The sequence below is a fragment of the Muscardinus avellanarius genome (assembly GCF_963383645.1).
Source record: "Muscardinus avellanarius genome assembly, chromosome: 19".
Taxonomy (NCBI): domain Eukaryota; kingdom Metazoa; phylum Chordata; class Mammalia; order Rodentia; family Gliridae; genus Muscardinus; species Muscardinus avellanarius.
Window position 1 is genome coordinate 19,905,311 of NC_137805.1, and position 10,644 is coordinate 19,915,954.

Here is a 10,644-nt window from a genome sequence, read left to right on the forward strand (position 1 = left end):
GCCAGTGCAGGGGCCAGTGAGGCCAGAATCGGGGCCTCCCATGAGGCAAGGCCAGTGCTGGAGCCAGCGAGATTGGGATCAGAGTCCTCCAGGTGGCCAGGCCACTACTGGGGCCATCAAGAGTGGGATCAGAACTTGCAATGCAGCATGCACAGAGAAATATCACAAGAAATAAAAACCAGATGCTTCCCCTAATTAGCAATAACTAGGAGGAAAGGGGTAACAAGAGGAGGTCGAGTTATAGAAAGGGCCCTATAGCAAAGCAATAAAGGTGACCAATCAAAGGGTATGGGATGGGGGAGGATGGAACCTCTTTAAAACTCAGGAGGTACGTAATCAAATGTATCAAAGATAATCAATCAAGCATGGGATCGAGGGAGGGGGAGGGAATGGGATGGGGATTGGATGAGGGCTAATTGGATGATGTGTGCTTGTATATCCTCTCAAGTCTTGTATTCCAATGTGATGTATGATTACAATGTACCAATAAAAAAGAAAAAATAAAAATAAAATATAAATAAATAAATAAATACTCATTAAATGGTATTTTTCCACCATGATGTTTCCAATATTTCATGTTTTAATTCTAGTGTCTAAAAATTATTATGTTTTAGAATATTGAAAATAAAATGGATGCAAAGTGAAAAAAATAAAAGAAAATTTGCATAGGGTAAAAATCAAATAAAATAAAATTTTAAAAAGGCCAAGGCCAGCCTCACCAACTTAGCCAGACCCTCAGCAACGTAGCAAGACCTTGTTTAAAAATAAAAAGGGCTACAGGTATAGCTCAGAGGAAGAATGCTCCTGGACTCAACCCCCAGTTCCCACCCAGGCCCCCAAATATTAAGCTCTACGTTATTTATTCAGCAGTCAGGCCCCTTAGTACTTAGACCCAGAGGGTGTAGGCATGATATACATGTTCATGCCTTCAAAACACTCACAGCAGAGAGAAAGGCAAAAACAGACAGATGTGGCTAATAGGAGTATGTCAATGGTACAAATAAAACACCAAAGTAATTGTGCCCGGAATCCAGCATGTAACTCTTCCCAGGACTGTTAGCCCTTGACTAGGACTTGGAAGAAAGAATGGGGCCGGACAGGGCCAGGTGAGAGGGAGGAGGTAGACAGAATGATCCAGAAAGATGGAGCAGAAATGCAGTCACCACAGGATGGCGAGAACCCCCTGGGAGCAAGCCAGTGAGCCAGAGCGGTTGGAGAAAGCAGCAGTCGCTCCGATCACACCTCGGAGACGTGCCATTCCACGCGGCGGCCCAAGCCTCCGTGATCACCCGACCCCGGGCCGTGGCCAGTCCACAGCGAGGGGTGCTGGGCTGGGAAAGGCACACTAGCTTTGGAATACCTAACATGCAAAGGTTTTGAAGGGACCCACTAACACTTTTACAATCATCACGTTGAATTAATAAGGTTTTGGACATCTGCCTTAAAATATATTCTTATTTCACTTGTTGAAACTTAACATAGCTACTAGAAAAGCTAAGGCTTTCTGGCTAGCTTGTGTTATACCTCTACTCGGCAATGCTGGTCTAGTATCTGCCACGTTTTCCTCCAAGGTTGACTCAAGTCATCTGCACATTGACCGCGTCTTTAAGGCATAGAAATTTCAGGTCTTTAAATAACATCACCTCGTTAATGTGCAGAAGCCACCAAGAGAAGTGGCGGAAAGTAGATAGAGCATGAGGCAGCAATCATTTGTTAGTCAGGAGTCAAGGAGCAATCTTATTTTTTTTAATAATGTTTTATGCTTAAAGAAGAAATGAAAATATAGCTTATTGTTTCCAAATCTTTACTACCGATTTTCTAAACATATAACTGTAACAGTTAATTGACCTTTCAGGAGATAGCACACCATCTGGTCTCCGCTGCCCAGCCTCCCTAGCGGTCCTAAGTGTGCGCGGTCAAGGATGTGCCCAGACCACACCGCCCCAAGTGTCGTTGCTTATCCTGCAGTGTCTCCTAAGTAGATCTCCTGGGGAGTGCTTCAGATCAAAGAGGGTGATCCGTGCGGATCCACGCGGCGTGAGCCTGTATCGTTACCAAGGACCTAGGATGGATGCCTGCCTGCCACCCCTCCTAAAAAGGTGTGAGAGCCTGCGCCCACACCTGCCCTCCAAACGATTCCAGACCACACAGACCGGGAGAGGTGTGCACGGTGTAGTGAAGGTGTGTAGACGTCCTGCTCCCAGGGAAGCCGAGGGGTGTCCAGCGGTGCCGGGCCAAGCCGCGTCTTCAGGCAACAACCGAGGGCCACGTGGGAGCGGATCTGGGGACTGCAAGACCTTTGCCACCTGTGGGTGCAAAACTCAGGGATCTCCCACCCGGAGAGAGGATGGGACCTTCACTCCTCCCTCATTTAGCAAGACGAGCCACCAGGGGCAGCCAGAGCCCCGCCTCTCGTGGGCAGAATCTCATCACCACTTGGCGGCTGACCGGGTAAGGAGGAGCCCCGCGTCTCTGCAGGCTGCACGGACCCTGCAGGGCCTGCTGAGTTGCAGATTCCTGGAGGCTCTAGGGGCGGGGCCCAGGCAAGGTGGCCGAGGGTGCCCATATCTACAAGCAGTCTGTTGCCAAGGGTGTGACGATGGAGACGGAGTGCAAACGCGAAGGCCAGCTCGCGAGAGCCGTTCCACTGGTGCTGTTCACAGCGCGGTCCCTGGACCAGCCACGGCAACCTGGGGGCTCGTTAGAAACGGAGGCTCTCGGGGCCGCCCCAGACCTACTGAATCCAAATCTGAGGCCCAGCAACGTCCTATCAAGCAGCAAGCTCTCCATGGAGCTCTTCCACACGATCTATGGCTTCAGAATCAACGCTCAGCTCCCCGCCCCGGGGCAAAGTTCAGTTCTTTCTGAATAAAACATTCCACCCATAGATCACATGGGTTATTGAGATGACTCTATAATTTGATAAGTCTCTTGTCAAGTTATAAATGTTTGCTCATTTTAGCCCTTGATTGGCACACACACTTTGCAGGGTCAAACGCTGAGGCTCCAAATCAGGATTATGTAGGGAGTTTGGGAGAAAATAGTGCATCCCTGCGGGCGCTCCCAGCTGAGAGACCAGGGGCCACAGACCGGATCACCCCAGCCAGGAGCCAGGAGCAGGACACCCATCCCTGATAGTTGGGGTGGAATCTGAGGACTTGGAAACCCAGCCCCATGGGCTGTGGACCTTGGGCAGAAAGATGGGGTGCTGCTTCGAGATGAGAAGCTACGGTGTGGAGGAATGGCCAAGCGAAACGCGGGTGCGGAGGGCATATGGGCGGCGTCTCAGGGTGTGTGCCTACATGCCGAGCGGGGCAGGCCGTGCAGCTGAGCCTCGGGGTTGCCTGGGTGGCAGGGGGTGTTGTATCGCTGGGGTGGGGGTGGGATCCAGCTTTTCCCTAAGGTGTAGGGCCTGAAGTCTGGATGGATGAACTTATTTGATGGGCTCTGAAGTGCAGGCAGGGTGGGGAGGTTCTCATCAGCCAGGAGAAGAGGGAGGACATCAGACCCTGTTCCCTGGGCGTGCTCTCCTGTGGGGACCACAGACGCAGCCTCTCGGCTGCTCCCCACCCAGGCGGGCCTGGCCCCCAAGACTGTGTGGCACCGAGCTCTCCACCAGAGGCTGACCCTTACACCACCTGCTCCACCAGCGTGTGAGAAACTAACGGTGTGGACCACACAAGGGGCAGAGAACCAGCCACTCGTGTCCCTGAGTCCCGGTGAACCCTGTGTGCGATACCACTGCAGTGCAGAGAGGAAACTGCCCGCTGCTCCCCGCTCTCAGCCGCACAGACTCTCCACCGCCGTCTCACCCCCACCCCACCACGCATCCTACCGAATGTGTAAGATGGGTCTTTCACTGCACCGGGAAGAGCCAGAGTTAATCTAGAGTCTAGGCCAAGCAAAGTCGGAGTCATCTCCAGAGCGCTTGTCCCAAAGACACACAATTTGGAAGGAGACCAATCCAAAGACAAGGACAATCTACATGAGCCAAAATTTTGAGTCTAGTCAAAGACAGAGCGGAATCTTTAAAGCTGCCTCCAGGGAAGCCACACAGTCCAGGCCACGGTGGTCAGAAGGCCCGGGCCTCTCTGTCACTCCCAGCAAACAAGACACACCCACCCGAAGGACCAGGACCAGGGATAAAGCTGAGCCAGCTCCCTGGTATGCAGGAGGGGCCGCCCCACCAGCCATGTCTGAGCCGCCAGAGCCCGGTCCCAGCCAAGGCATCTCCAGGGAAGCAGCTCCCCAGCTCCAGGACAGGCTTTGCCTGGTTTTCTTCAGTTAGAGCAAAACAGTGAAAGGGATTGTTCAGCTGGCCATAGTGGGAGCTGAGACAGGAGGATTGCAGGTTCAAGGTCAGCCTCAGCAACTTAGCGAGCCTGCATTTCAAAATAAAACATAAAAGGGCTAGTAGTATTGTTCACAGGTAAAATGCCACTGGGCTCAATACCCAGGACCAAAATAAAAAAATTTTTAAGGAATTTTTCAGCCGGGTATGGTGGTGCATGCTTTTAATTCCAGTACTTGGGAGGCTGAGACAGAAGAATTACAGGTTCAAAGCCAGCCTTGGTAACTTAGTGAGATCCTCCACAACTTAGTGAGACCCTGTTTCCAAATAAGAATTAAAAAGGGGGTGAGGTATAGCTTGGAGATAGAATGCCTCCGAGTCCAAACCCCAGTAACAAAATAATAATGATGATGATGGAAATACATTTGTTAATTCGTGGTGAAAATCTATTCAGAATAAGTCGTTCAGTGGAAGTGAAATGTTGTAGAAAATATTGCCTTCATTAGACATTTTATTCCCATTCTGCGGATGGGAATGAAACAAGGCTGACCTCTAACTTTCTCCTTAAAGGAAAAATCAAGACAGTACAAAGTCCGCGGGGGCGGGCTCTCCCGGCCTGCTCTGCGCCTGCGGGCCCCTTCCACTGAGTGCCTGGGCGCCGCCCTGTTGGCAGGCCCAGCACTCAGGAGTTGGCACCATAGCTCCACTGCCCTGGAGATGAGGAGGGAGGTGAGGGCTGGTTTCTGGCTCCTACGTGAAGCTGGCACACGCAATGGCCGTCAGTCCTGGTGGTGGCCGACCGTGGGTGAGGACCGAGCCTCCACCTGCACAGGAGATTGTGCCAGAGGACTCCACCTGGCCTGGTTTCCTTGAAGTCGGCCAGACAAAGGCTGCTCTGGTTCTCGGACCTCACCAAAGTGTCCATTTTCCTATTTGACCCACTGTATCCTAACCTCCGGACCACGAGCCCTCGATTAGGCTTACCACTTGTTCACAGGGCGCGCGGATGGCCCTTCTAGTTACTGCACCTGAGCCTGCTGTGTCTGCCTCCCAGGCAGGTGTGACTTAATCGCCCATTTTCGCCCTGTCTCTTGTCACAGAGTAAAGCTGGCCTTGTATTTTAGTGGATTATTTTGGCCCGTCGGCATGTATTCAAAGGACAGTTATACTGACCTCTGGTTCACTTGTGTTTTCTATTTTAAGGTTACGATGATTCCCAAACGCTCTATTCTCAGTGTCCATTTTCTTCTAATCGTCGAGACCTGTGTTTCCATCTCAGTGGCACCCGCTGTGAACATGGCTTTGCACCATGCATTTGACTCCCTGGAATGTTCGTTCATCGTCTCTTAGCCGCCAGCTGTCAGCAGTGATGCCATTCACGCGACCCTTCTTCCCCTCTGGTTGTGACCGGCTGACACCGCCTGCTGTTGATGGACGCTCACCTGCACATGTGTCCTTCTACCTGTGGTTTTAGGTACCCTTGGCTCCCTGCACACACGGTACTGCCTCCACTCCAACCGGCCCCTCTATTCCCATCTGAACTAATAAGTCAAGTTTTCACAGCACCTGGTTATTTTCTCAGTTGCCTACATTTCCCACTTGGTGGGTCCTTCTAAAATGGCGCAGGGGAAAACATTCCAGAGTCGCTGCGGCCCCCAGGCAGCACCCATGGCGAGTCAGTACATTCGACCCATTTGTCTGTGTTTGTAGGCAGCGCCCCACTGTCTCCCAGCACATCACTTACCATATCCCAGGGCAGCACTCCAGCCCCGATCGAGCCTCTAGGCTCAATCCCTAGTACAAAAACAACAACAACAAACCCCACAGCTATAACTCTGCTAATATCTAGCCAGGCAGGGTGGCCCATTCTGTAATCCTAGTACTTAGGAGGCTGAGACCAGAGGGTCACAGGTTCAAGGCCAGCCTCAGCAACTAGTGAGACTCAGCAATTTAGCAAAACCCTGTTTTGAAATTTTAAAAAATAAAGGGCTAGGGAGTGTGGCTTCATGGTAGAATGCCTCTGGGTCAATCTCTGGAGCAAAAAAAAAAATTAAATTAAAAATCAAAAAACAGCACTAAATGAGTGAAAACACACCAGGCTGAGAGGAGGAAGGCAGTCGGGGACAGCTGAGAGCCCGACTAACCAGGAGAAAAGGCAGACACCCAGTGGGAGGGTCCAAAGGACTTGGACAGCCCTGAACAACGGAAGCTGCCCACGGCGCTCACAAACTTATAAAATGGCCACGCATCACTCGTCCTCCGGGGAATGCTGGCTCACACAGAATAATGAGATGTCGCCACAGAGTTTCCAGAATGGTCAGCACTAAGCCAGACAACATCCCTGGCAGGGCCTGTGCTCCTGAGGAGGTACAGCCGGGTACCTGGCATGCAGGGGGGCACAGCCTCCGGGAAAAAGCCCTTTGGGAAGCGCTCCTCAGACCCCACGTGCTCGGCTTTGCGGCGCAGTTTGCTCTCAGGTGTTTCTGACATGCACGGTGTCCTCCGCGCAGCACTGCCAGGCCGGCGAGGAAATGGGAAAGCCACGTAGACACCGAGACGAGGGTGAATTTACAGGGCTGTTTATTCAGACGACGCAATGCCCATGCAGCAAATAAAAAGAGCTCGCCACTTGCATGTGTACCCACTAGATTAACACCACAGATAAAATGCAAACAGACGCCCAAGCGCACAGGAACCTCGACGTGCGTGCACTCGCAGATGTGGAGCTGCGGGCGGGGCTGGCTAGGGTTGATTGCCTTTGTCGGGAGGCAGTGGGAGGGACGGGCATCAGCTCCTCTGTTCATGCAAATCCACAGACTAGCCACGCAGCTGGGAGCTTACACCAGAAGAGACGGCAAAGAGAATAACCCTAAGAGACAAACGTTTATGTAGCTGCTCCAGGCTGCAGTGCTAAGATCATTAAGTAGGAACAGCTGAGCAGGTTTTCCCACTTAATGTCAACATTCAGAGTAAGCCTCGAGCCCCAGACTGACTCAAACAGAAGAGGGACTGGTGTTTCGTCAAGAGGAAGCCTTCTGTCTCCTGAGCTAGGCTGCCCTCTGTCCGGTGCCCTCGCACCGTCCCCCTGTCACACGTTCTAGAAGCAGTCGCCGCTTCCTGTGTGGGGATGACGCCCGTATGTGTGTCAGAGCTATGTCTGTCTCTTGCCCTCAAGGACACAAACCTCCAGAGAACAGGGCCCCTAGCTTTGTTTAGTACAGTTTTGCAAAACAGTACTAAAAAAAAAAAAATTTTATATTCTGCTATTGGGAATTGAATTCAGAGACATTTTACCTCTAAGCTTCAACCCCAGCTATTTTTAGTTTTCATTTTTTGAAACAGGGTCTCACTAAGTTACTGACAGTCTTTCTAAGCTGCTGAGGCTGGCCTTCAACCTGCAGTCCTCTTGTCTCAGCAGAAATAAGATTACAGGTGTACACCACCACACCTGGCTCAGAGGCTTTTGATTTTAAAAGTTAATTCATCAATAACTTCCCTGCAATTGCTGTATTTGCACCTTGTTTACAAAATCCTCTACTCTCAAAGGTAACAAATATGTTCTACTGTATCTGTAAAATGCATCAACTTTCAGGTTTTTTGTTAAGTTTTCAGTTTGCCCTCTTGGCTAAGATGCATCCTTTGTACCTGCTGACTGTCCATCCATGATACAAGCACGTCTTGGCCACACCAACTCTACAGTGAAACAGGACCAGTGATGGAGACCAGCAAGCTGGCGCACAGCCTTTAATGTAAAAGCCCTCCAAGGAGGCACAGGACCACCAAGAGAACATGAAGGGGCTTGTTGTCAGCACAGAGCACAGAACGGGAAGCACGCGCTGGACGCACACTGAGGATGACCGGGAAGCTGAGGCCACCCAGTAGCCCTCTTGCTTCTGTGTCTCTGCCATCCCCACCACTACTGTCTCCTCCCCCTCCTCCTATTTGTAGGGATTGAACCCAGGGGTATTCGACCTCAGGGCTACACCTCAGCCTTTTTCATTTATTTGTTCATTTTTATTTTGAAACAGGGTCTTGCTAAGTTGCTGAGGCTGGCCGCCATCTTGTTATCTCAGCCTCCCGAGCACTGGTATTACTGGCCTGTGCCCAGGTGTGTGTGTGTGTGTGTGTGTGTGTGTGTGTGTGTGTGTGTGGTACTGAGGATGGAATCCAGGGGCATTGTCCCTCCAAGCCACACCCCCAGCTTTATTTTTTAGTCTTTTTATTTTTTAAACAGGGTCTTATTGAGTTGTGAAGGGCCTCACTAAGTAGCTGAGGCTGTCCAAGAACTGCGATCCTCTGGTCTCTGCCTCCCAACTGCTGGGATTACAAGCATGTACCATACCACGCCTGGCTTCCAGCTCAATTTTTTTTTTCTTGGTGGTACTGGGGTTCCTGGAAACCCTTCTACCTCCGGGTTACACTCCCAGGTCTATTTTATATTTTATTTGGAAACAGGGTTTCTTAGGCCAGCAAGGCTGACTTCGAACCTGCGAGATCTTCCTGTCTCCACCTCCCAAGCGCGGGGATTACAAGCGTACGCCACCACACCTGGCTTCCAGCTCAATTTTGACAGAGTTAATGCCTCTGGCAGCCCTTTCTGAAGGGAAAAACAGGGGTGTGGTACAAATTCTCTATTTAATTTAAATAAAAGCGCAGGTTGAATATCCCTTCTCCTAAGTGCTGGAACTGGAAGTGTGTCCCATCTCATTATTTTTTTTTACAATTTTAGCATATTTGAACTATATAGTGTGTGGGTCAGCTTTTATTTCTACGACAAAGGGTCTGACAGGAAAGACTCTGAGGAGGAATGCTTATGTGAGCTCACGTTTCCAGAGGTCAGGCCATGGCGGCTGGCTCCGTGGGCTGGGGCTGCTCAGCTCCTGACAGACAGAAGCAGAGAAGAAGGGCTGGGGAGAGGATCCCACGCCTACCTCAACACGCTTCTCCCACGCTCGTCACCCTACGGGGCCAGGTCAGGGAGAAGTTGCCCTGTGAGCAAAAGCACGTGCACGCCAGGCTCTTTGAAGGAGGACCCTCCAGCACAGGGAGCCCCTCCCGTCCATGGCTGAGCCAAGAGGCCCTCCGGGGCGCTGGTTTTAGAGGGCCCATAGGAGCACTCACGGTGGCTCTGTTACCTCACCTGAAATCTCAGTTAAAGACGAATTAATAAACACATCAAAACATGTGTTTGTGTATCTACAAAGATGGAAGAAATATGTCCACGTAGGCATCTCTGTAGAGCCATGCCTGCTCACGTTAGGCTATCTGCGCCTCTGCTCATCAGGGACCCCCGTGGGGAGACTCATGGGTATCGGTGCATGTGATTGTCACACAGATCCTGCGAACTAGGTACTTCTAAGCCCATTCCTTTCTCCCCGAGGGCCCTGTAAGCCACAGACATGTTCTTAGTGGTGGAATGTGACTATTTCACTCTATGGCTTGCATGTCGTCCCTTCAGATTTTATTTGGTATTCCCCTCCTCAATTGACTTTGTTGTTCTATTCTGCAGAGGTTCCACATCCTTAAATAACTTTTCAATTTCATATTTCATTTGCTTCAGCACAAATCTAATCTCTCGCCTTCAGTTCACATCCGAAGATACCGTGTTCAACCCTGATCTGAAGCGCACGATAAAAAATACGTCCTAAGATCTGCTTACGTTCCCAGCGTAACTGAAGTGTGCCCTTTAATTAGGGCTCAGTTTCACATTGTTTGCTGAGTATGTGTGCATATGCGTTGAAACATTGCATCCTATAACACATAGACAATTCGACACATCGAGGTTAAAATATCCACAGGTTAGGGAGTGTCCCGAGGATAAAACTGTGGCCAGACATTGACTTTGTAGTGAGACTAGCTGTTAGAATCTCAGGGCCATCCCCGACTGATAATACTTGTCCTATTCTCTGTGCCTCAGTCTTCTGTTCAGGGTAACCAGAGTCACTTCACTGGTTCACAATATAAACAGAAATCAATAATAAAGGCTGGAGACAGGAGGCTCGCGCAGGTTCGAAGCCAGCCGTGCTGTCTTATGAGACCCTGTTTCCAAATTTTAAAAAATAGTATAAAGTAGGTTTGGGAGTGTAGCCCGGAAGTAGAAGGGTTTCCAGGAACCCAAGTACCACCAAAAAAATTAATAATAATAATAATTAATAATAGTAATAATAATAATAAAGGCTGAAATGCACTGAGTGTCCCTGCCCCCACCTACTGCAGAAACATCTCAGGTGGAGGACGGCAGCAAACCAAGCATGCGGTGAGCTCAGGGCGGCAGAGCAGCAGCATCCTAAAGCCTCGGGCCAATACCTTTCTCGCTCTTCAATATCTTGGGACCCCTAAGGAAGCTTGTAAAT